At 49.7% G+C, this 27034-nt stretch overlaps 1 protein-coding gene across 4 annotated transcripts in view; it reads left to right on the forward strand.

Annotated features, from left to right (window-relative positions):
* The first annotated feature begins 810 nt into the window (after positions 1–810).
* EMP2 (epithelial membrane protein 2) overlaps positions 811–27034 on the forward strand; it is a 40058-nt gene continuing 13834 nt past the window's right edge. The window contains exons 1-2 of one of the 4 annotated variants that reach the window (XM_089896176.1): positions 943–1097; positions 9741–9928. The gene's annotated coding sequence lies outside the window, so the exon portion shown is untranslated. Of the gene's footprint in view, positions 1132–9740; positions 9929–27034 lie in introns of all 4 variants that reach the window. The other 3 variants (XM_089896179.1, XM_089896177.1, XM_022552225.3) reach the window with 3 other exon arrangements.

Below are 27034 nucleotides of genomic sequence, written 5' to 3' on the forward strand. Positions count from 1 at the left end.
ATTTTGGGGTGTGTGCAAATAACATCACTGTGTCCAATTAAAAGCTTAAAATATACTGTAATATGCTGTGGTCCTGTTTTGGAATTGCTTCCGTGTCTCAATACAGTAAATCCTCCCGCCCTACTCCACAGCCCCACAGATGGGGCTCAGGCCCCTCTGGTCTTTTCGCCCATCCCATAAGAACCTCCAGGGCAGATCAGCCCTCTCAGTTCCCAGATGGGGAAACTGAGGCTGGAGAGAAAGACATTTCCTTGCCTTTTGATGTCATTGCCGGGACAGTAAATTCCAGGACTGCGGGGTCAAAAGATATGGGTGGTGGTTTGTGTGAGTCAGACCCTGGAGGAGTCCTAAGACTGCGTCCCTGGTTGCCCTGCCACCTCCCACCAAGGCCAGGGACTCTATGTCGGAAAATAAAAATAACCATAGCTAAGATTAACTGAGCACTTACTATGTACCAGGCACCGCGCAGGTATGACACTTTCAGGCCTTACAACAACCCAAGGAAAGAGGTCCTATTGTGACTTCCATTTCCAGAAGGGGATACTGAGGCAGGCAAAATTAAGGAGATCACTAAGTTAAGAAAAGTGCCAGGGAAGGGGTTCTAAAGTAGGGAGTCGGATTCCAGAATACTCGTCCTTAACCCTTACCGGAAGGGAAGAGAAGAACGCGGGAGAAGAAGGGCAGGAGAGGAGGGGCAGCTGGAAACCCGTAAGGCCGAGCGCAGCGCGGAATGCCTTCCAGCTGCGAGGAAGCTCGGATTTCTCCCTCTTTCCCCAGAACTGCGCTACCAGCTCTGCCCTAAACTTGGCCCAAGTAGCGCAGGGAGGCGGCCTGGGGCTGGGGGCGCTCCCCAGGCTCCGGCCTTTCTCTCCAGTGTCCCCCACCCGCTTCCCGCGGTCCCTCCCACTCTGCTCTCCGGGCTCCTGACATCACGACCCGGGAGGCGGGGTCGGGGAAGGAGGGGGGACGTGGGGAGGCGGCTCGGCGCCACGGAGAGGGAGGAGGGAGGGCGCGCAGTCCCAGCCCAGAGCTTCAAAACAGTCCGGCGGCCTCGCCTCGCGCCCCAGCCCGACTATCTGTCCAGCCGCCAGCGTCCGGTGAGTCGGGGTCTCGCCCGGGAGCCGCGCGCAGGTAGCGGGGGGCTCCGGGCTGCGAGCGACGGGGCAGCGGGGTCGCCAGCCACTGCACTTACCGGACCCAGAGAGGTCCCTGCAATTGGTGGGGGACAGGGAGGGGCCGAGGCCCCTCCCTGCCGAAAATCCACTGTTCCTCTGCCAGATTGCGAGGGCGCGGACTTCCCGCCTGCGCCGAGCTCGCTCGGGACCCCGAATTCCACCTCCCCACCCCCGGACTGCTTCCTTCGCCTTTTGCGTCGAGGCGGGCGGGAAAAGTTTGGGGAGGAGTCAGGGCGACTCCCCTCGCCCCCGCCAACTCCACTCCCAGGGTTCTCGGAGTCCCGGGTAGCCCCCTTCTCGTCGTGTGAAGTCCCCCGGCGCCTTGGCACACGGTCCCCCGCCTCACGGAGCGCGCCGGACCCGCTGCGCCCTGGCTGGGTCATTGGGTCCCCTCTCGGCCCCGGCGGCGGCTCCGTTGCGCCCCCCAGCGGCAGGGAGCAACTGCCTTAGGTTGGACGAGCGGAGGAGCTGGAGGCACTGCTTGGATGACGCCTGTCCCCTCTCCACTCCGGTTGGGCCTGGGGGGCTACGAGGGCCCCACCCATGGGTCCGGAGAAGGGGGAGCCTAGAGCTCGTATACAGGAGGACTATACACTCTCCCCAAACCCAGGGTCCTAAATATACCCCAGGGAGGCCCTAATTTGGGACTGACATGGGAACCTCATAAATGGGGATTAGTTGGGGGCACCTGTGCCTGAGGGAGACTACAGAGAGCAAAGCCCTCCCTCCGGACTACAGGACCCACCTCTTACTTTGGAACAAGAATGACAGCCCAGTTTCAGGTTTGGGAAAAGGGGCAGTGCCCCCTCCCGAGCTGCAAAGATGTGTATGTGGGGTGAGGTGGGGTGATCTTCTAACTTAGTTGTGTCTAAAATGCAGAGGCCAGGCTAAAAAGTGACAGGCAGAGTGAGGAGTAAGGTAATGGGCTTGGAGAGGGTCTTAAGCAGCTGGTAGCCCCCATATTGTATGATTTCACTGACAGGAAGCACTTAGAATAGGCAAATTCAGAGGGTCAGAAAGTGGAGCAGAGGTACCTGGGGCTGGCAGAGAGGGATGGGGAGTTATTGCTAGTGGGTACAGAGCTGGGGAGGATGAAAACATTTTGGGTATAGGGAGTGGTGATGGTTCCACGACATTGTAAGTGTATTTAATGCCACTGGATTCTACACTTAAAAGTGGTTAAAGTGCTCAATATTCTGTGATGTATATTTTACCACAATTAAACAGAGAGTCTGCAGCCACCTCTGTGCTTCAGTTTGATTCAGTTAGAAATTCCAGAATCCGCTCACGGTTGCTGGCCACCTCTCCCCAGAATTTGGCCTCAGTAAGGAAGTGGACGGCGGGTGAGGAAGGGACACGAGCCAGGTTTCCCCAGGAGCCTGGAAGGGACAAGGAAGGGGACAGAAGCTGATGGAGCCTCTGATGGAGCTGCTACAGCTGATGGAGCTGCCACAGGGGTCTGTGGCCACTAACTGTAAATACAGGGCACAACCATCCAGCCCTCCCCGCCACTCCCCTGCACACACAAGTAGTGTCTAAGGCCCTTTGTTTCTGGAATGGAAGTGAGTGTTTCACCTAGATTTCCTTTCTCTGCCATGCGCATGATATCTTCAGGGCAGGAACTGAAACCACGAGTGTGTGCGCACAGACTCTCCATTTTCCAGCAACAGGTGATTCACAGGGAGGCTCAACTGGCCAATTTCTCTTCCCAGGCCCATGATGACTCTCCATCAGCCTCTGATGGAGCGCGCTGCCCCGTGCCCTCCAGCGTTCCTGGAAGCCTCCCCCTGCGCCGGCCCATCCCCACTCCTGGGCTGCAGGTGGGGAAAGCCAGGTCAGAGACCTTAAGTCAGTTTCTCAAGGTCCCTGAGCGAGTGAAGTGCCAAGAGCCAGGCTTTGAACCTCCATCCGCTTCCCCACAAGCCCTCCCCATTTTTCCACCCGGAGATGCCCTGGTGGGTTTTGAAGAGTCAGGGGGAGACCCTCCTGGGGAAATCAGGGCCCAGACACCCACGGGGCCCTTGGCAGATACCAAGGCCACAGCAGAGGGAGGGGCGTGGGGATGGCAGGAGGGTGCGGAACCTGTTTTCCTACTGAGGGTTTTTGGATCAGCTGCCTCCAGCCCCGCCGGGAATTGGGGAGGGGGAGGCCGGGCGTGGGCCACATAGCCTGTAGCCGCCTCTGTCCCTCCAGTGGGGAAACTGAGATTCACCCGAAATCTGGGGACAGGTGTTCGTGTTGGAAGCCGCAGAGGTGTCCCACGGTGGGGGGGGCGGTGAGGGCAGGGCCAGCCGGGTGGGGCTGACACTGCACTGCCCCACCCAGAGGGGAGGGCCCGAGCCCTCTTCTGGCTTCCCGGCCCCAGTTTAGGGCACAGCTCTTGAGGGGCTGAGGGGTCTGTGGCCACTAATTGTAAATACAGGCCACAACCATCCAGCCCTCCCTGCCACTCCCCTGCACACACAAGTAATGTCTAAGGCCCTTTGTTTCTGGAATGGAAGTGAGTGTTTCACCTAGATTTCCTTTCTCTGCCTTGTGCATAATATCTGCAGGGCAGGAGCTGAAACCATGAGTGTGTGCGCACGGACTCTCCATTTTCCAGCAACAGGTGATTCACGGACAGGCTCAACAGGCTAATTTCTCACCCCAGGCGCGTGCTGACTCTCCTGCCCTCTGCGGCCTTCCTGGTTGAAGGGGGCACAGCTGAGGCCGCCTCTGTGTCATAGTAAACTCTGCCAGACATGACCAGGAAGGGAAGTCTGTGGAGACAAAAATACATGAATGCCTTTCCAGGCCAGATGGGGTGGCAGTAGATTGCTGGCTGCTTGGCGGGATTTGTCTGGAGGGCAGGAGTGCAGCCACTGTCCTGGGGAGGTGCACATAGTCGTGTGTGTGTGTGTGTGTGTGTGTGTGTGTGTGTTGCAACATGCGGCTGCTGCCCAGCTTTGTGGACAAGTGAGGCCTCTGACATGGGCTTCGGGGGCTAAGGCGGATGGGGGTGGGCTCCCCAGCTACGGGGTGGTGGCAGCCATCCCCCAAAGGTGGGGTGCGGTCCCAGGCATTGGGACTGCGGAGCAGAGTCCTTCCAGAAGAGGCAGTTAAAGGTCGGCGACAGGACTCCAGTGCAGGAGGATGGGCTCCAGGGACGTCTTACTGGGCTTAGGCAATTGGCAGCAGCAGCTGGAACAGGGAGCGAGGGCAGCTGGCACCTTAGACAGAGCTGGAGCCTGACGCTTGGATGTTGGCTTCATCTTGTCCAGGGAAGGCTGGGGGTAGGAATAGGGGTGGTGGGAAGAGGAGGCTCCCTTTCTCACCCCAGGAGCGATGGAGTCTGCTCCCTGCAGGAGTGACCCAAAAGTGCTGTTTTGGCAGGACTGACCCATGGGGCGAATTGTCAGATGTATCTGGCTCTTGTTAGGGACAGGCCGAGGGGGGGAGTCTAAAAATATCCGAGACAGAGCTGCTACCCAGGGAGAGTGCCGGCCTGGTAACCCAACACCCATGGCAGCACTAGCTCTGCTCCGCTCCAGCCACTGGGGCTCTTCCAGGCAGCCAAGCCTTGGGCAGAGGGTGGGAGGGGTGAGAGCACTCTGCATTCAGGGCAGCCATGGACTAAGATTTTCAGGGACAAAAGGGCCTTAGAAAGTCCCAGTTTGCCAGCTAAGGATGCTCGGAGAGGTGGAGTGACTCACCCGAGGTCACTCAGCAAGTTGGCGGCAGTACCTGGACGAGATATGGGTCTGGGGACTCACTGCTGAGGAGCTTGATGGCTGGGAGTGGTCAGTGGGTTTCCAGGCTAGGTCCCCAGGGTCAGGGACCCTTATGGCATGTGTCATCCATCTGGGATGCTGAGGGGAGAAAGGTGGGCCGGGAGCCATGCTCAGGCAGTGGGTCACTTCCCACTGGCATTGGGTCGCTCCCGGCCACAGTTGTCGGGCTCTGAGGATGTCGTCCATCCTGGGAGTGGGGGTGAGTAGGACGACGGAGGCTGGAGGAGGACCGTCTTCCCATCCGAAGACACTTGGTTTGTTCATGTGGTATCTCAAGGGTTTAACAAGGAGTTGTTGACCTGAATAGATGAATTTCCAGGGCTCTCACTTTCCTGGGGAGGCTGGGTTTCTGTTGATCCAAAAGGGAACAGAGGGTGAAGAGATTGCCCAGCTTCCTGCCCTCCTTAGACAGGTTGGATGACATCAGCTTCTAGAAGCTTCCTAGCACTCCTGGGTCTAGAGCCGAGGGAGCGGTCGCCGGTGTGATATTTGGCGTCAAGATTCTGAGAAATTTGGATGTGAAACATCTATCACCCTGCAGGATGCAGAGATGGACAAGTTAAGTCCCTCAGTGAAAATTGCTTGTAGCCTAAGACCAAGTAAGTTTGCCTGATAGAGAAATCGCTTTGAAGATTTCTCTTTCTGGCGCTTCTGATCACAAACTTCTCTGGAGGGCTCTCTTTCCTTAAAATGAAATTAGTTTAAAAATTTTGCAGTGAATAAATATGACCCAAAGTCTCATTCATCTTATTCTAATGAACGTTTCCCAAAGCGTGTTATCACTGGTGGTAACGAAGATCGTTTTAAAAAGTTCACAGCTGAACATGAAACGAAAAAGAGTAATTATGTCTTTTTCTCAGTTGGTAGTTGGGAAAAAAACACAAACAGCACACAGAACCATAGTTTCACTACTGTGTAGGGTGAAACTTAAGTTGATATTTTAAACTTTAAAGCATTTTTTTTAAATAATGGGAGGGTATAATTAATAAGCACAGGTGATCCTTGGATTTGGCACAAATCTTAGTGCAGGAGTGACTGACTGCCTTTTGGGAGATCGCGTAATTGGGGCTGAGATGTTCATCCTTTTGACAACATGACTAAACCTGAAATGTCTGTAAGCTCCCCACCCAAGCTCGTCTTCTGCAAAGAGGCCCCGAGGTTCAGCTTCAGACCAAACCCGCCACTCAGTTTCCAAGGGAGTCCTCCCCATCTTTGATGAGGGTCATCGTGCTGCCTGGATGACCTTGGACGGTTGTTCCAGGGATCGGAGGAGTCGATGTATTGATGTATTATACATGGAAGTGGCTTGAGATATTTGTGGTTTGCTTGAACCAAAGGAAAGCCGAGGGAGGGGCTGGCTTGCCCACTCTCATCTTGATGGCTGCTATTAAGTGACTGGGCAGTGAGCTGTGTAGGCAAAGAGGGATTTCCCTCTATTCAAAGCAGGTTACAGTCCAGCGAAGAGGATGGTGGGTCCAAGGATGTACGTGCCAGGACCGGGGTCACGAGATGGGGTTTCAGGGAAGCCCATGTCGTGGTGTTCAAGAGTTTCCTTAAGGCCGTAGGACTGGAGATGGACTCGGAAGAGTCCCTAGAATTTCCCTGGGCAGTGATGTTTCCGGGTTTGCAGAAGGGAGGGAAAGAAAAGGCCGAGGTTGCAGGCAGGAGCCCTGCTTGAGAAGCCTTGAGCGTCCAGTTAGCCTGCAGTGCAAGGTGCGGGAAGGGAGGGCAGGGCTGGGCGGTAGAGCTGGGAGGGCGAAGGCGAAGGGGGCTTCCCTCCACATCCCAATGAACCTGGCTAGGGAGGCAGGCATGATGATGTTCACACAGCAATGTTGGGATGAAAAAGAGAGAGAAAAAGGAAAAAAGTGGAAATAACCTAGAAGCAGCTAAATATGCGTCAGTCACGTTACAGGAGTTAGAAAGAACAAGGTGCAGCGTTGGTGGGAGGGGCAAAATAGGTGAAGGGGATTAAGAGGTACAAACCTCCAGTTATTAAGCCCTGGGATGTAATGTATTGAACTACTAGACTCGGGGAGATGATTTCAAAATGTGTGCAAATGTCAAATCACTATGTAGCACACCTGAAACTAACATATCGTATGTCAACTATATTTTCAATAAAAATTTTTTTAAAAATTTGGATCGCAGAGAAAAAGACCTCGAGGTTCATCTCTGTGTACCAATATAGACAAATCTATAAGACACTTGAACTAAAAAAAAAAGAGCAAGTAGCAAAACAATATATGAAGAAATAGGCTATTTATAAATGTCGCTGCATTCCTGTGGCCTCATACCTATTACATGTATGCAAGAAAAGTGGCTGGAAGGATACATCAGAATCGATCAGTGTGGCTGCCGTGGGGAGAGGGGAGAGGAAGGAATGGGCCACGGGACTCCAGTCTTGTTTGTAACAGAGAGAATATATTCTTGGGTTACATGTGTATATGAAGTTCAATAATAATGAAATAGTCTTCCCTGAATTCAGTAAGCAGTGTGAGTTTTGTAGGTTTTGGGGTGGGGAACTTTAGGAGATGGGAGGGCATGGTAGACAGACTAGGTGGCAGCAGTGCAGTAATTCAGGGGCAAGGTAACCGGGACGTGTGCCATCCAGCCCCCATGGAACATGCCTCTTGAAACATCCCTTTGTGGACCCCTCACGGGCGTGTTGGGTTTCCTGTCTGGGTGCTGTTAACAGACAAGGGGTGGTTTGGGGAGGGGGCAACGTGGTACATTTAAGGTGTGTTAATAGGGCCATTATGAGATCTCTGGAAAGGTATCGAGGAGACCATTGAGAATGGGAGTCTGGGCCTTTGAAGAAAATTCAGAGAAACACATAAAGACCTGGGTCAGGAACCGTGCTTTAATTTTTTTTTTTTTTTGCGGTACGCGGGCCTCTCACTGTTGTGGCCTCTCCCGCTGCAGAGCACAGGCTCCAGACGCGCAGGCTCAGCGGCCATGGCTCACGGGCCCAGCCACTCCGCGGCATGTGGGATTTTCCCGGACCGGGGCACGAACCCGTGTCCCCTGCATCGGCAGGCGGACTCCCAACCACTGTGCCACCAGGGAAGCCCAGGAACTGTGCTTTAGGTTGGTGTTTGAGAATAGGAGAAAATGACTTACATTTTGCCAGTCTTAATAGCAATAATTTACCATTGCTATTAGTATAGCATTTATAGGGTGCAGAGCAGCTTGGGCCATGTGCATTACATCCTCCATCTCATTTAAAATGAACAACAACCATATGAGGTAATGATTACCCCTGCCCTAGAGATGAAGAAATGGGGTCTTAAAAATTTGGGGTTAGGATTGAACCCAAGTCTCATGGACCCCACAGACCCTGCTCTATTGGATGGATATATCCCATCAACATCCCTCTTTTTCAATACAGATATATGCATCCTCTTGAAACAATCCTGCCCCTTTGGGCCAAGAAAGTGCCTTTGCTGCAGATGTGCCAGTGGGTGTCTTGGACGCCGGTGTTCTTCCTCCAAAGTCAGCTTTCTCAGTCCTAAGGGTGCTGGACCACATGAGGGTCCTTTGCCCTTAGCAGCCTGGTCACAGAGAACAGAACTCATGCCCACCCCTCCCCTGGGCAAAACCATCTTGATTCCTGTATTTCACATGTGTGTGGAATGGAGAAGGGTGTTCTGGGAACCCTGCTTTGGACAGGAACCCTCTGTCTAATCGGTAACCACTTCCATTACTTCTGATGGTCTTTGTTTGAGGGACCAGATCTGTTGAGTTCCCTGGCATCCAGCATCCAGCACAGAGCTAAGGGTGCCGTAGGTGCTCAATAAATCTGTTGCATGAATAGCTGAGAGAGGGTGTCCTCCCAGCTTCCTGCTTTTTAGCCCACCCCAGGGAGGGGTGGCAGAAGGGGGGCCCTCACACCTTGGGTGAGGAGCCAGCTGTAGGGTGCAGGGGTGGGGTGGGGGTGGGGTGGGGGAGGGGCTTGGGCAGCAGCTCCCTCCCCCTCCTGTAGTTGGTCCTGCCTGGAGGGCATCAGGCCCAAGTGGCACGGTCAGCGTCCCTTTATGTGAGCGTGACACGGGGTCACATCCTTCTAGGCCGGAGCCCAGAAGAGACTTAATCATCCTCCCGCCCAGAGTGTGGTCTGCACGCCCACGGGCATTTGGAGATGATTTCTGTAGCATACAGGCAAGGTTACGAACTGTAATACGCTCATATTTTTTTTTAAGTGTATTAGTAAAATGTCAGTCTCTTGGCAAGTGACACTGATTTCCCATTTATGGTATAATACACATTGAAAAATTAATCAAGTGAGTCTCGTGGTTTGTTTGGTTTTTTTTGGCCATGTTGGGTCTCCGTTGCTGCGTGTGGGCTTTCTCTAGTTGAGGCGAGCGGGGGCTGCTCTTCGTTGCGGTGCGCAGGCTTCTCATTGCGGTGGCTTCTCTTGTTGCGGAGCACGGGCTCCAGGCATTCGGGCTTCAGTAGTTGCAGCACGCAGGCTCTAGGGCGCACGGGCTTCAGTAGTTGTGGCACATGGGCTCAGCTGCTCCACGCATGGGATCTTCCCAGACCGGGGATCGAACCCATGTCCCCCGCATTGGCAGGCAGATTCTTAACCACTGTGCCACCAGGAAAGTCCGAGACTCGTGTTTTAAAGACAGTGTGGGTCATGAATAGTACAGGTGGGACACAGGGCAGAATGATGGTGGTAGTGTAGACACCATTGGTGACCCATCCAGGTCCCCTTTACTGGATGATGTGCCCACCCCCAGCTGCGGTGAGTATTGGCTGCTAAGGACTCACAGCTTCCCCTTCTCCCCAGGAATTTCGAGAAGTCTGGAGATGCCTGGGAAGTAATGCTCCCCATTCCCTGGGCTCATGGCCCCAGATGTGCCCCAGAGCCTGGCCTGAACCCCCCTCAACCTCACCTGTGTTGTCCCAGGTGCTTTTTCTGCAGTTTCCAGGCAGGGGATGAGGAACCTCGGAATATTCACGCTCCTGCACTCAGAGGTGAGCCGGAGGCCGTGAGAATGCCGAGGGACAGGAGGGTGCTGAGCCTTCATCACCAGTGAGGGCCCCTCACTGGACACTCTCCCGGTCGTCACCTCCTCGCTGCTCTGGGCCTTCCGGGTGAGGCCTGAGTCGGGAGGAGAGCACCTGACAGGTCACCATCCCTCGAGCCACCGTGTGCCAGGCACTGTCCTGGGCACTGGGGACACAGCAGGGACAAAACAGACATAAGCCCCTGCCTGCAGTCAAGAGGGACGAGACAGAACAAAAGAAGGGACTAGAGGTCAAGAAGAAAGAGCTGATGTGCAGTGATTTAAGGAAAATAAAACAGGGTCACTTATCTTGGATGGTCTGGGAAGGCTTCTCTGAGGAGGGGGCTTTGGAGTTGAGGCTGAGTGAAGGGAAGGAGCCATTCACCCCCAGATCTAAGAACTTTCTAGACAGGGAACGGCTCGTGCAAACATCCTGGTGCCCTGGGTGCGGGGGGGGGGGGGAAGCAAGCTCAGTCTTCTTCCCCCCCACCTTGGGGAAAGAAGGGCACAGCTTGGGGTCCTGACTCATCCCGCTGGCTCTTTGGGGCGCTCTGTGAGGGTCAGGACTGAGTGAGTGGTCCATGTGCTCATGTCCTCGAGTAGCACCTACTGTATGCTCGGGACGGCTGGGAAATGGGGTCACATGCTCCCCAACTCTTGGGGTGTCCTGGAAAGTGAGGGGCTGCATCAGTCTCAGCTAGGGGGTGGGTGGTCAGTTGTAGGTGTGGGATGGTCATCTTTGGGCGCCATGGTGGGTGGGGTGGGACTTCTCGCTCAGACCAACTCAAGGCCTGGGGTCCTGACCCATGGTTTCTACCCTCCGTCCCACCTCAGGGGCCACAGAGGGCTCTTAGGTGTCCTTGTGTCAGACCCAGGGGGTTGGGGGTGTTGAAATACCAGCCTCCAGTGAACTCAGAGCTCTCTCATTGTACTTTTTAAAATCTCTTTCTTAATGAGTTTTTGAAAGTACAGTTCAGTGTATATTAGTATATCCACAGATATGTGCAACCATCACCACGGTCAATTTTGGAACATTTCACCACGGCCAAAAGAACCCCCCCATACCCTTTAGAGATCACCCTCCTATTTTCCCATCCCCCTGAGCCCTAATTAACCACAGATCTGCCTTCTGTCTCTATTGATTTGCTATTCTGGACATTTTGTGTAAATGGAATCGTACTCTGTGTGATCTTTTGGGTCTGGTTTCTTCGACTTCACATAATGTCTTCAAGGTTCATCCATGTTGTGGAGTCTATCAGTACTTCATTTCTTTTTATGGCCTAATAATACTCTGTTGTGTGGATATAACACGTTTGGTTTATCCATTCAATTCATGGGTTGATGGACATTTGGGTGGTTTCCACCCTTTGGCTATTGTGAATAATGCTGCTGTAAACATTCCTGTATGTTTCTGTTGCTCATGTGTTTTCGTTTCTTTTTTTAAAAATTTTTATTGAAATATAGTTGATTTACAATGTTGTGTTAGTTTCAGGTGTAGAGCAAACTGATTCAGTTATTGTGTGTATATATATATATGTACATATATATATTATTATTATTATTATTATTTATTTATTTATTTCTTGCGGTATGTGGGCCTCTCACTGTTGTGGCCTCTCCCGTTGCGGAGCACAGGCTCCGGACGCGCAGGCTCAGCGGCCATGGCTCACGGGCCCAGCCGCTCCGCGGCATGTGGGATCTTCCTGGACCGGGGCACAAACCCGTGTCCCCTGCATTAGTAGGCGGACTCTCAACCACTGCGCCACCAGAGAAGCCCCTATGTATATTATTTTTTAGATTCTTTTCCATTATAGGTTATTACAAGATCGTGAGTATAGTTCTCTGTGCTAGTGTTTTCATTTCTCTTGGGTATTTACCCAGGAGTGGAATTGCTGACTCCTACGATAACTCTATGTTTAATCGTTTGAGGACCGGCCAGACTGTTTCACAAAGTGGGTGCGCCGTTTTACACTCCCAGCAGCAGTGGGTGAGGGCTCCAGTTTCTCTGCTTCCCCAGGTTTTAATTCACTGTCCAGTCGTGTCCTAGTTTCTGGCTCCTAAGAAACTTCCACTGGTGAAATTCCTGTAGATCTAGAGCAGGTTGCCAGGGGCCAGGGCCCCTGGGGCTAAGCGAGGCTCCTAGGTCTGGGACAGGTTGGGCTCACCTGAGTAGGCTGGGGGATGGTGGGAAGGACTGAAGGGCACATGGGGACCACCTGAGAGAGAATTGGAATCCGCGGAAGGCAGAGCCCTCCGTAAGGCTGTTTTCTGCATGATGCTAGAGTGATTTTAGGTGCTGCCGGATACGACATTAAATTACATTAAATCACTCAATGACAAAGTGGTTCCCTTTTCAATGTTCTCTCAGCTCTTGTGATTCCATCAAGGGGAAGATACCTCTTCGACTCTAGTTTTCCTTTTTCTTTTTTTTTTTAAAGCTATATTTTTTATAAGTCACAATGTCACAGGCAGTATGCACTCTTTGTGTCTGGCGTCTTTCACTCAGCATAAGGGTTTGTGAGTCATCCATGGTGTTGTACATGTAGTATGTTGTTCCTTTTCATTGCTGAGTAATATTCCATTTTATGGCTGTCACACTCTGTTGTTTTTGTTCTTTTTTTGGGGGGGTGGGGCGGGGGCACGCCACAAGGCTTGTGGGATCTTAGTTCCCTGACCAGGGATCGAACCCAGGTCCACGGCAGTGAAAGCACTGAGTCCTAACCACTGGCCGCCAGGGATTCCATCAAGGAGAAGACGTCTCTTCGACCTTACTTTTCCTTCTTTAACCAGACAGAGCAGGTCTTCACTCAGCCCTTTGGTGGACAACAGCATTGAACCAGAACTTGTGAACTTTTTTGCGGGGGGTGGCTATTAATTTTCATGATCAATCTCTGTGGCAGGTCATGCTGATTCTCCATTCCCAGGAGCAAAATATTTCTTCCTGAAATACATGTATTTCTGTTAGAGAGTGGGTTTATTTAATGACAAATATGAAGTAAAATCTCACGGTGGTACTCAGGAAGGAGGCAAGCCAGTGACTGAAGTTTGGAAAACCTTCTCCTAATGTTTAGGGCCCGATTATCAGGTGCCGTGTCAGGAAGTGGTGAGGTCTCCATTCCTGGGGCCCATACAAATGGAAACTGGTTCCTATAAAAATAATCCAGGCAGAGGCTGGGGCAGGGGTGGTTCTGCATGATCACACAGCGCCTTTCAGCTAAGACTGCATGAGTCTGCAATTCTCATTGTCTGGGGTCTGTTTCCCAATTCCACGGCTGGACTGTGTCATAGCTGCAGACACACGTCATCAGAGGTTCCCCAGTCGGAAGGGCAAGAGGTTTGGGGGCCTGCCTTTCTTTCCAGCAGGGCAACCTCACAGTCCCCCGGGTCATGCTGGTGGGGAAATGTTAGAGTGTCATTTCAAGTTCATGGGGATGGCTCCCTAGCTGGCTCAGCATCTGCCTGATCTTGGGTGTTTAACAGAGGACATCCCTTCCTGTTATTGCCCCCAAACCCCTAGTTAAAGGACATGACCTGCCAGCTCTCAGGTTAGTGAGTCTGTATGGGCTGGGTACCCCAATGGAGAGACGCTGTGTTAAGCAGGGTTCTCCCAGAAATAGAACCAATAGGATGTGTGTGTGTGTGTGTGTGTGTTTATAGAGAGAGAGAGAGGAGTTTATTTTAAGGAATTGGCTCGCGCAGTTATGAAGGCTAGCAAGTCCAAAATCAGCAGGGTAGGCTGGTAGGCTGGGGACCCAGGGAAGAGCTGATGTTGCAATTCAAGTCTGAAGGCTGCTCGGGGGTGAGGGGGATGTCAGTGTTTTGTTCTATTTGGACCTTCACCTGATCAGATGAGGCCCACCCACATTATGGAGGGCAATCTGCTTTACTCAAAGCCCACTGATTTAAATTGTCATCTCATCCAAAGACACCCTCACAGAAACTCTGTGACCCAGCCAAGTTGACACAGGAAATTAATGATCACAGATAATTCAGGTGGACTAGATACACAGCATTAAATAAGATAGAATCCCTTTTAAATCATTCTCTTTTAAATTCCCTCCCAACCCTCCAAGGAGAAAAATCTCAGTTTTGTGCTAACGTGTCTTTAATAAAACTTCCCAAACACACGTGACATCCTGCTTCAGCAAAGGGAAAGGAAGCTGGCCTTGGACTCAGAGTCTTGAGCAGCAACAGTTTCTAGCTGGAATTGAATAACATTGTTCTGTTTTCCTTGTATTTCTTTCTTCCCAGCACCCTCTATTTATGGCAGGCAACTGCTAACTTTCCATTTCGGTTGTGATATAAGGTTTCTTTTTATAAAAATGTAAGTTTAAAAAGTGAGTAGGGTACTAGTAACACAGGTGGTACACGGATATACCTGAGATTCTGCAGGTGGTGCAGGAATGGCTGACTGGGGGAACATTGACGCAAGCACAGTGAGGACGGTGCCTGAAATATCCCCTAACTGTCTACATGCCTTGAGCTGCCTGTTGTCTGTTTGCACTTCTTCCCCTCTGGAGACAGCTGGGTGATTTATTTCCACTTGATGACTGCCACCTGAAAGTGGCAGTGGACAAGGAGAGAACTCTGTGGGGAGGGGAAAGGTCTGGGGGTGGCAGTTCTAAGAAACTCCTTGACCGTGATGCTGGTCATGATCGGTGCATGTACAAAGCACTTGCTTTGTGCCAGATGCTGTTCTAAGCACTATCACTCTGTTATCTCCCAATGGTCCTAGGAGGTGGGCATACCATTGTCATCCCCATTGTACAGATGAGAAAACTGAGGCACTGAGCTGTTAGGCTGCTAGACTGCGGTCCAGTCTGGCTCTGTCTGTGCTCTTCTGTGTTTTGCACGTATTACTTCCTGCTGGTCTTCTCGCCTTTGTCCCCTTCATGGGTTAACTTACCTGGAGGTGGAGGCCTGGCTTCCTGGTCCTGGGGCTCCTTGGGTCTGGCTGAGTTGTAGGCAGTGATTCCCAGTACCTAACTTGCTGGCAAAATTCACCCGCAGAAATGACAGTTTAGGAAAGATGAAAAGTCTGCTAAAGTGAGTGCCTCTGATCTCCTGAGGGTTACTTGAAAGTCACTAATACGAGATGCTCTGTGAAGGGAAGAACATTCCTAACCAAATGGCTGTGAGGACGGCAAACCCCCTGAGTCTGACACCCGCCTCACCTCAGCCACCTAATCTAAATGACATGTTGAGTGCCTGCAGGTCCCAGCCTTCTCTGGGCCTGGGGTGTGGGTTTAGTGGGTGGCATAATTATAGGGAGCTCCTTGGATGACAGCAGCCAGCAGGGAGCTCTTTAATTGATGGGGTCAGACAGCAGTCATTGGCAGAATGGCGGTTATTAGCTCTTCCGCCAAAGCCGTGCAAACTAGCAGGCATTCACCAAGTGTTTGCTGAGTAACCTTGGGCACTGGGGATGAGTAAGACATGGTTTCTGTCTTTGAGGAACTCTGAATCTAACAACGCAGAGTTTCCCCTGTGTCAGTTAGCTCTTGCTGTGTAACAAACCATCCTGAAATGCACAGGCACATTTCATTTTATTGCCCCTTCTCTTGACTGCACTTTGCAGATACTGCGTTTTTGACAAATTAAAGGTTTGTGGCCACTCTGCTTTGAGCAAGGCTGCTGGCACCATTTTTCTGACAGCATTTGCTCACTTTGTGTCTGTCACATTTTGGTAATTCTCACAACATTTCAAACTTTTTCATTATTATTATATTTGTTATGTGATCTGTGGTCTTTGATGTTACTACTACAATTCGCTGAAGGCTCAGATGATGGTTAGCAATTTTTATAGTAAAGTATTTAAAAATTAAGGTATGTACATTGTTTATTTAGACATAATGCTATTGCACGCTTCATAGACTACAGTGTAGTGTAACCGTAACTTTTATATGCACTGGGAAACCAAAGAAGTCTCACGACTCATTTTATTGTGATATTTGCTTTACTGCGGTGGTCTGGAACTGAACCTGCAGTATCTCCGAGGCTGTAATGGCTTGAAAGAGAAAACATTTAGTTCATTCTGTAGGTGGGCAATATGGGCTGGGCTTAGCTGGTCTCTCTCACGTCTCTGTGGCCAGCAGGTGGGTCAGCTGGGGGCTGGCTGGTCTTAGGTGGCCCTTGCTGGAGAAAAGCTCATCTATGCTCCATGTAATCTCCTACCATCCAGCAGGCCAGGCTGGGCTCGTTTGCGTGGTAGCTGAGCAGACAGGAAGTGTGTGAGGCTTCCTGAGGCCTGGGCTCAGAATTGGAACTTTTGCTCCCTTCTATTGATAAAAGAAATCACAAGGGCAGCCAGGTCCAGTGGGTGGGGAAATAGATTCCACTTCTTCTAATAGGAGGATTCAATTTGCTGATAACACTTTGTTAAAACCTTTTGCATGTATGAATATAAGAAATACTGGTCTGTATTTTTCCTGTCTTTGGAATGCCGTGCCTGGCTTGGGGATCAGGGTGATGCAGGCCTCATAGGATGGGTTGGGAGCCATTCCCTCCTCTTCGATTTTCTGGAGGGGTGTGTGTAGAGTTGGTATTATTCTTCCTTAAATGTTTGGCAGGATTCACCAGTGAGGCCACCTGGGCCTGGAGTTCTCTCTTCGGGAAGGGACTCCAGAGCTTTGATAAATATTTCTTTCTTCTTGTATTGCCAAACTGGAAGGAAAAGTCTGGCTTCATTTCTTGACTCCTTTTTAATTTATTTTTCAACACTTAAAAAAAATGAAGTGTAGTTGATTTACAATGTTCGTTAACATTTCTTGACTTCTTTAGCACTTTAGCCCCTTGAAATCTGGCTCCTTTCCTCCATCCCTCCCTCCCTCCCTCCCTCCCTTCTTTGCTTCATGCATTCAGCACATTTGTTGAGCACCATCTATAAACTAGACACTGTCGTAAGTGCTGAGAATACCGACCTGCAGAACCTGCCAGGTCCCTGACACTGTGGCCAGGGGGGAAAGTTAACCCCCAAATGACAACTACAACGTAACATCGGGCCATGAGAGGTGCTAAGAGGAGAAAAATAAAGAAGGGCTTTAGTTTACTTCACTAAAATTGTTATTACCAAGTTGGCCAGTGAGCTAATTTTCCATCCTGATTCCTTTTTCCTACTCTGTCTCTCTCTCTCTCTCTCTCTCTCTCTCTCTCTCGGCTTTGGGGTCCCACCATCCGCTTTTGGTTTTCCCCCGACCCCCCCCTCTCTCCCAGCCCTTTCTCCCTGGTGCTGTTTCATAGTTACTAGGGGCTGTATCTCACATCCACATACCCACGACACAGGGATTTCTGTGCCCAGCTCCTGTCTCCTCCTGGGTGACAGTGCCGCCCATATTTCCAGTTGCCCGGGAGCATCTTCACCGTTGGTAACCAGACATTTCTAACGCCGGTGAACTGTTTCCCTCACCCTTCAAATGTGCTCTTCCTGCTCTAAGCCAAGCACGTTAGTGGAACCAGCGGCCACTGTGAGCCCCCAGAATCCTTTGCCAGACGCCCCACCCATCCCCGGGTCCTGCTGATTCTCCTTCTGAAGAGTCTCCATCCCTCCCTTCTGCTCACCTCCCAGTTTTTACCTTCATCTGGACCCTCTCCTTTTCTCACCAGGGCTTCTCTGACAGCTTCCCCCAATTCGTCTCCTTCTAATCCATCCTCCTGATTGTGGCATGTTTTTCTTCTACAGGCAGATCTTATTCCTTTCCTGCTTCAAAGCCTTCCCCCTCTCTGCACTGCCCCCAGGATAACACTCAAACGTCCAAGCCCCATCGAGCTTTTCACCTGGCCTAGAGTTCTGGCTCAGCCCCGGGCCCTGCCCAGCTCACCCCCTGCTGACACTGGTAATGCTTCTGTGCCTCGGAGCATCCCGTTCCCTTTGCCTGCAACACCCTGTCCCCACGGCTCTGCCTGGCAAACCACCCATCGCTTGAGACCTAGTCCAGATGTTGCTTCCTCCATGAAGCCTCTGATGCTGCCCTGACCCCAGCATGGGGCTAGTCACACTTTCCTTTACGTTCTCATAGCACGCATGTCATCACATCATGTTTATTTATTTATACGCCCTTGTTCTTTATGTACCTGGCAGCTCCCATGGGACGTGGAGCCTGCCTTACTCACCCGCGTGTCACCAGGGACTGGTAAGCGGTGGGCGCTCAATGAGTGCTTGTTGCCTGACATGTAGTGATGGCCAGCATCCAAAGCCACATGTGGCCCCAGGACTTTGGACCCATCTCCTGATCAGGCCGGAGGATGACAGGATCCCAAAAGGGAAGAGAAATTCAGATTTAAGGTGGGCAGCATGGTGGCTTCTCAGATGGCAGATTGTCTAACTTCAAATCCCAGCTCCAGCCTTTACTAGCTGTGTGGTCTTAGAGAAGTTGCTTAACCTCTCTGAGCCTTATTTTCTTTACCTATAAAATGAGGCTAATTATAGCACCTACAGCATAGTGTTTTTGTGAGGAATGCATAAGTTAGTACATGTGCCTGGCACATACTAGAAAATAAATGTTGGCTCTCATTATTGCTGATATAGTAGTTATTATTATTACAGTGGATTGAAAGACTCAGACAGAATCGTCCTCAGTGGCTTCTGCCCTGGAGCACTGCCAAATCCCAGTGTCCATTTCCGGACAGAGGCAAGCATTGGCTCTGTGCCTAGAAGCCCCAGACGCAGTGAGCACAAAGCTGGGCCACCCAGGGCGAAGGGCTTCCATCATCCCCAGGGCATCTTGGACGCCTGGCCATTCGGTCTGGTTGGTGTCCAGATACCAGGGCAGGAAGGAGGCTGAGCTGACCTCTGCCTTCCTGAAAACAGGCCAAAGCCACTGTCCCTTCTGAGTGCTGTGGGTGGTATGTGGTGGAGGTGTGGGGTCTCAGCCAGCCTGGGGCAGAACCGCCAGCTCTAGAGCGGGCCTTGGAGTCCCTCTAGCCGTGGGGCCCGGGAGACTGCTTACCAGCTGGCCTTCCCCAGGGCTTAGCGCCCAGAGCCTCCCTGGCCTTCTGAGCGGGGGCCTGTAGGTGGAGCCCTTCTGGGCTGGGGAAACCTCAGACACCAAACATCTCAGGTCTGTTTTGAAAGGTTCTAGACCTCAGGATTGTCCTTTTGCTTACAATTCCGGGAAAAGCCTCTGACTCAGCTGAGAATGGGCCGTGGTTTAGATTGCAGGGAGAACTCCCGAAGGCGGGGTTAGAATCAGGTGGTCGGGTGGTCATCCTAACAGCCGCGGGAAGCAGCTGGCTCACTCTCGCTCCCCTGCACATAATGGAACGTGGCCAAAGCAGCTTCCTTTCAGCAACAGCAGGCAGGGGCCGGGGCTCCCTGTGGTGGGGATTTGTGTTTTTCTGAAGGGAAGGAGAGGAGGGGACACTCACATCACCCGTGGGAAGGTCCCTTGGCCTTCTCTTCATGTGTAAGACCCTACTGGTGATGTCCCACCATCAACGACAGATCAAAAGTTGCTTCTGGGGGAGGGAGGGCCGGTGAGTCACCAGCAGGACTTTCTCCACACCCAGTGCTAGATGTGCAGCACACACACACACACACACACACACGCACGCACACACACACATTTCAAGCAAACATTGGACCAAGGTATAGTAGGACAGCACTGCTACTTAGGAGGCAGCGAGGAGATGCCGGTTCTTGGCATATCCTATTTGTCATCGGAGGTCTGGATGGACATTTCTGGGAGTACCATCCCTTATCCCAAACCATCAGCCTTTTTTTTTTTTTAAACCATCAGCCTTTAGAACTTGAAGTTCACTGAACCACGAAAACTGCATTCTGTGTGCAGAATTTCCATAGCCCCACCTACACCTCCCAGTGCCTCGCCCCCTCCTCCCCGCTCCCCTACTCGCTCCAGGTCTGATACCCAGAGGGTTCTTGCTTCTGCTCAAGGAAACCCATTTGCTGCTCCTTCTACTCCAGCTACTGATTCTTCTTCCTTAAAAAGAAATCTTAAGTTCTAATATTCTGTGTTCTCTATTATTTTACGGGATTATTTTTATGGGTATTTTATAGAATAGGGAGTATTTAGGCCTTCAGTCTGAAAATGCTTTACCACGATTCCTACAATGCACCTAAATCAGGGTGGCGAGATCCACCTGAGTTTCTGGGTGGAAAGGGGGTGCATTGTGATAAATTTAGAAAACAGAACTGAGTCCATTCTACTGTGTCTGAATAAATCCTTTTAGTGATCAAGGAAAAACTCTATCCAAAGTCCAAACCAATCTCAGAGTAGATCAATAAAGACAACACATGCTTCAGCTGGGCCGGTGAGCTAATAGGATTAGAAATGCAAGAAAATCTATTTTTAGTATAAATGATGACTAAAGCATAGATTTTAATGAAGTCCTCTCTTAATTAGCCCAGTCGTATCTCAACTTTAGCTGATGGCCAGGGCAGAGAGACGCTGCCTTCCCAAATCCCCCCTGCCTGGTGCAAAGCTTGAGGGAAATCCAGCCAAAGGTGAAGCATGACTTGATGCTGCCTGTGCCCTCTCGCCTGATTTTCATTAGGTTCTAAGCATGGGAGCAGGAAAGTGGGTAGTATAAAAATGTCCTGGATTTGGAGTTGGAACACCAGAGGTTGGTTAGAGTCCCAACTCGGCGAATCATGTGATGTCTCTGTGAGCCTCAGTTTTTCATCTGTAAAATGGGGATAATGATACCTTGCCCTGCCAGCTTCACAGGGTTGACATGAAGATCCAACACAAGATATGCTGTGTAAACTGCAACTCGACCTTTAATCATGAGGAGTCTCCTTTCTTGTGGGATGACCCCCTCTGAGCACACCCCCTCCCCAGGGATCTGCTTTGTCTCCTACCTGTCTCGAGGTTATGCTGGCATCCTGTGCCCTGGTCACAGTTAGGGGCAGATTTGCTGGTCTTGCCTGAAGAATATTTGTCTTGCTTGTCCTGTGACAGCAGCAGTTGCTGAGGCTGCGCCTGGCAGAGAGCAGGGGAGGGCAGAGTTAGAAGAGAGGAACTGTCTTGAGACAGTACACTGCAAAGGAGGAGTCTCATTACAGGCTTGCGACTGAAACTGTGCATTGCTTTGCATCTGGGGTTCTGCAGTAGAAGCCCTGGAGTGATAAGAAGTTCGGAAAGAACTGAAGAAATGGGGAAAATAGACAGAGCCACAGAGAGAGCAGAGAAAAGACAATTAGTAATGCTAGGGAAGAGGGGAGTTTTGAAGAAAAAAGTGCGATCATAGTACACTATTTGGCCCTGCAGTGTGCGACATTTGCATGGTCGTAGTGTAAATGAGAATTATCGATGTGTGATAAGACTATATTGGGACGGTGGGAGTAGGAAGATGGACAGTGATGATGGTGAAAGAAACTCTTCCTTAGGCAGGAAGTCAGTAATGTTTATAATAGATGAATCAGGAAAGAGAAATATATGAATATTGTTTGGACATGTGGAACTATGGGGAAAATAAACAGCTGAAAGTGTTAAAAGAGATCGCTTCCGGGGATCAGGACTGTAGGGCAGAGGCTGTGGTTTTCATCATATGTCTTTGATTCTATTACCTTCTTTTTTCTTTTTTTTTTTTTTTGTGGTACATGGGCCTCTCACTGTTGTGGCCTCTCCCGTTGCGGAGCACAGGCTCTGGACGCGCAGGCTCAGCGGCCATGGCTCACGGGCCCAGCCGCTCCGCGGCACGTGGGATCTTCCTGGACCCGGGCACGAACCCGTGTCCCCTGAATCGGCAGGCCGACTCTCAACCACTGCGCCACCAGGGAAGCCCAACCTTCTTTTTTCTTAATCATCATATGTATTATGTAGATCAAATCGTATTTTTAAAAGAGAAGTTCTGCAAATCATAAGACTTTGATTTCTAGACAGGAACTTTAAAGCTCATCTAGTACAGTCTCCCACCTTCAGACAGGGCAACACCCCAGCCCAGGTGGCCTATCAGAATGTCCTGCTCAGCCCCTGAAGAAATCACCAAAGGAAAAACAATGTGATTCGGACTGCTCGGTGAAAGTTGTGCTTGAAAGTGACAGAGGCTTTTGGGAAATGGTTGTTGAGTATTGAAAGATTGCTGTGCACCCTGTGAGGGGTCTCCCACTGAGGTCAAAAGGGCAATTGGAGTGGGGGCTGGGAGACCCCCTAGTCCTTCTCTTGCTCCTGCTTTGCTGTGGGATCTGAGCGTGTCATGGCCCTTTCTGGCCTCAGTTCCTGCCTCTGGACAATCAGGGCTTTGAGTTTTCCCAGAACCTTTATAGTTCTACATTCCTAGAACTAGAAATGACAGCAAATAGCTTTCTGTGCACCCAGCACAGCAGAGAAAGAGGGGGAATGGATAACAATCAAGTGAACAAATAAGATGCTTTCTGACAGTGAAAATCTTCCAAAGAAAATAAGCCAGGGGGATGGGACAGATACTGATGGGATACACAGTACCGGAAGGGCGTGGCTACTGGGTGATCAGGGCCGCTTCTCTGAGGAGGGGATGCTTGAGTTGAGACCTGGACAGCGCGAGAGAGCCAGCTGAGGGTGGAAGGGACAGGGTGCTCCCGGAAGCTCAGCTCCAAGGAACTGAGACCAGACCTGGCTGGCAGAGCGCTGAAGCCCACAAGGAAAAGGGGAGACAAAAGGGATCAGCATTCAGTATGACATTTTTGGAAGGGAAAATAAATTCCTGTGAATGGCAAAGATGAATTTGATGCCACCCTGGGTTTGGGCTTCATCCAACATCTATAGCCCAGGGAGCTGTCTGTTCTTCAGTATCTCCAGAGAGGGTCCACAGAGTCCCAGTGCAGGAGAAAACATGGGAAGGAGAGAGCACCGCTGGGAAGAGCCACGGGGATGACAGAGGCTAGTCTGTATAGGCCAGAATTATACTTCGGGGGAACTAAGGGATGTTATTAACTCAGAAAACATGACATCATCAAGGCTTGTCTACCTACCCAGTCCATACATAACAGTTGGTCCAGTACTTTATACCCTTTGCAAACCCTCTGAAGATCAAGGCTGGCACAGCACTAACAGTGTCCAGTTTATGCTTTGCAGTAAATTAAGTTTGAATTGAATTGAAAAATTAAAAGTAAAATAAATTAAATGTACTTATCCTTTGACCCAGCACCTCTACTTCTTGGAATCTGCCCCTCAGAAATACTAACACAAGCATGCAAAGAAATAAGTGCAAGGATGTTCACTGCAGTGTAGTTTGTAGTAGCAAAAAGTCTGGAAGCGCCCTAAATGGCCATCAGTGGGGAACTAGTGGAGTAGATCGTGGCATAGCCACCCAACCGAACACCAGGCAACCATTGCAAGAATGAGGTGGATCCATATGCTGGAAAAGAATGATCTCTAGAGATGCTGGAAAAGAATGATCTCTAGAGATGCTGGAAAAGAATGATCTCTAGAGATATTATCAAGTGAGAAAAGCTGGGTTGGAGGATGGGCTCTTAGCTCCACACCCCTGCCCCCCATGAGCCCCTGGACCCCTAAGCCAAGGGAAATTGGGGCTCTGGGGGACAGACACACCCACTCGCTGTCTAGGGAGGAGGTGTGGGGAAGGACAAAGAAAAAGCGCTGCAAGGTGGCCTCTCAGTGGGTTGAGCTCCACCAATCCAGAAAGTGGACACTGATGCACCCTCCAGTCAGGATCAAAGGAGTGAGTGAGGGGCGGGACCTGAGGCCAGGAGTGTTACTGTGGGGCAGCTCCCTCCACATGGAAACCTGGAGAGTGTGGAGTAAGTGTTCCCACCTAACAAATATTTCTGGAAAAACGCACAGGAAACTGGGAAGAGTGGGTCACTAAAGGAAAGGAACTTGAAGAGTGAGTCAGGGATAGTGATGAAGGGGAACTTCTTTCGGTATAGAGATGCAAGGGTAGAGGATCATTTTTAGTCTCTTAAAAGTTCATGGGGGGGCTTCCCTGGTGGCGCAGTGGTTGAGAGTCCGCCTGCTGATGCAGGGGACGCAGGTTCGTGCCCCGGTCCGGGAAGATCCCACATGCCGCGGAGCGGCTGGGCCCGTGAGCCATGGCCACTGAGCCTGCGCGTCGAGACCCTGTGCTCCGCAACCGGAGAGACCACAACAGTGAGGGGCCCACATACCTCAAAAACAAAACAAACAAAAAAAAAAGTTCATGGGGTCTTCTCTATTTGTGAATAATTGACTCCAAACCCTGTTGTGAGGTTACGAGCAATGCCTTAGGTCTGAAAGTTCTGTCGCTGATTTACCGCATTTTGTTTTTCACTGGGGATCTGAATTCCAGACACCAACATGGGAGAGTACTGAGTAGGTGACATGTCTGTTTTCCCTAATTTTCCTGGACTCCTAGTGGTTCAAATCAAGCCATAGCCACCCTTGTATGCCTCTAGACTTTTCTCTTACACTGAGCTCAAGACCTTACTTGACCTCTCGTAAAAGCTTACTCTTTTCTCTCCAGGGGTTTATTTCTAATGTCTGGAATTCCAACTGGAATCACTCCCAGGTGTGAAAGCAGTGTTTCATTCCAGCAGAATTCCAGCAGAGTTCCAACTGGAATCACAGACACTAGGCATCTGAGAACCACCGTCAGGATTTTTGCTGACATTGAAGACCACCTGCCCTTTTATTTACATAATATTTTTCTTAAATGACTTTTAAAACTTCAATAAAGTTGTTTTAAAAGGGGACTTTCTATCACTACTGTAAATGTTATTACTTCTTATAAAAAGAAAGAACCTCAAAAAGAAATATAATAAAATCTAAACAGCGTTGTTAAATTCTGGCTATGCACTGTGACCCATCCAGAGTTCTGCTTTTTCTTTTGGCTTGAAAGAAAATTGCTAAGTGTTAGAGACAGTCTAGCACCCCAGGGTCTTTTTCCTTGATGGACTTGGAAGGATTAGAATGGGGGCTTTCTTACTACGTGGTTCACTGTTCAGTGGTTCACTGTTATTTAATGCCATATCAACGCACCATCCAAAATCATGCATTATAACATTTGAATTCCACACTTTAGGAAGGAGTTAGTTAAAGCCTTTCTTTCCTTTTCTAGAAAGTTTTAGTTATGTGTCCTTACGAATCTGTGTCATCTGAGCTGGACAATACGTAAAGCTATTATCACCCTGTAGTTATTGGCACTGCCTGTGATGCTGGCACTTCGGCATTCCAGCTGATATTAAAGTAACGTGGCATTCAGTGTGGTAATGCACCTTTTATTTGTGAGGGTCAGAAACACATCTATTTGGAGGCAGCATGGCATGGCAGCTAAGAATGATGCAGGCCTAAACAAAGGGGAATTTGTCCTTTTTAAAAGAATTGGGAGAATCTGTGAGCTGATTCACTGGGTTCTTCCAAATGATGCGCAGAATTGCGGCTGGGACCGCCCAGGCTGAGTCACTCTGAGGCCACATGGCTCCTGGCTCATTGTTAATGAGTCCTGCGAGGGGCCCCTGTGTGAGCTCACGAGCCTTGTTCAGTCTCACGAGGGAATAATGCGTCCCACGAGTAGGAGTGAGCCTGGTCAGAGAAAGGGTGGAGGGTTTTGTGCAGTGCAGCTCTCTAAGTGGGAGAGTTGGTATCAGAAAAAGGCTATTTTATTCTTTTTAAAAAAAATTTATTGAAGTATAGTTGATTTACAGTGCTGCGTGAATTTCTGCTGTTACAGCAAAGTGATTCAGTTATACGTACATATATATATGTTCTTTTTCATTTTCTTTTCCATTATGGTTTATCACAGGACATTGAATATAGTTCCCTGTGCTATACAGCAGGACCTTGTTGTTTATCCATTCTATACATAATAGTTTGCATCTGCTAATCCCGTACTCCCAGTCCTACCGTTCCCCACCACGCCCCTTGGCAACCACAAGTCTGTTCTCTATATCTGTGAGTCTGTTTCTGTTTCGTAGATATGTTCATTTGTGTCGTATTTTGGATTCCACATATAAGTGGTATCATATGGTATTTGTCCAAAAAGTCGATTTTAAATTATTCTATTTCAGAAATACCAGTGGATGCTCCAACTATTGGGGTGACATTTTGATGAGAGATTAGATCTTTACATCATCTCAAAATATCTCCCTACATGTGCTGAACCTTGAAAACACTGCTGAATAAAAGAAGGCAGACACAAAAGGACAAATCTTGTGTCATTCCGTTTCTATGAAATGTCCAGAATACGCAAATCCATAGAAGGAAGGCAGATTAGTGGTTGCCAGGGGCCAGTGGAGGGAGGAATGGGGAGTGTCTGCTTAATGAGTACAAGGTTTCCTTTCAAGGTGAGGAAGCGTTCTGGAACTAGATAGTGGTGATGGATGTACAACATTGTGAATGTACTAATTGTCATTAATAGTACATTTTAAAATTATGTGCATTTTATCACACTAAAAAATACCTCCCCAGAGATTACTTTTTAATTACAAAGGAAAAATGCACAATGGAGAAATCTGGTGAACCTTAACCCCTTAATCAAAGTTAACATCACCAATAATGGACAACCTGACATCCTATGCCCCCTGGTGGGACACACTAAGGACACATGAGTATGGAGTATTCTTGCCAAGAAAGCATACCCTGAATCTAATCGTTAGGAAGCATTAAACAAATGGAGGGACTTTCTACAAAATAAATGGTCAGTACTCTTACATAATACCAATGCCAGGAAAGGCCAAGAAAGGCTAAGGAACCATTCTAGATTAGATTAGATTAGAATCTAATATGATGTGATAACAAAATGCAATGCATTATCTTGGATTTGTCCTGGACCAAAAACATAGCTAAGGCCGTTACTGAGATTATTGGAGAAATTTGAATATGGACTGTAGGTGAGATAAAATATTGTAAAATGTGAAATTTTTGTGATTATCATGCTGTGGTTACGTATGGGAATGTCCTTGTTTTTCAGAGATGCACACAGAAATATTTAGACGTAAATTATGGCTGAGGCAACTTACTCTCAAATGGTTCAGAAAAAATGTGTGTGGGGGGAGGAGTATTTGGAGGGAGAGAAAGAGACTGTTAACAAATAAAATCAATCCACTTAAAACTGGTGCTATAATGTTATCATAAATAGTGAAAACAAGGTCTGATTTGGTTTTTAAAAGTGAAACTAAAACTTAATTTTATGTTACACAAAA

The sequence above is a fragment of the Delphinapterus leucas genome, chromosome 15, assembly GCF_059928025.1.
Source record: "Delphinapterus leucas isolate spDelLeu-1000000601 "Yukka" chromosome 15, BTC_Dleu_Yukka2, whole genome shotgun sequence".
NCBI lineage: Eukaryota > Metazoa > Chordata > Mammalia > Artiodactyla > Monodontidae > Delphinapterus > Delphinapterus leucas.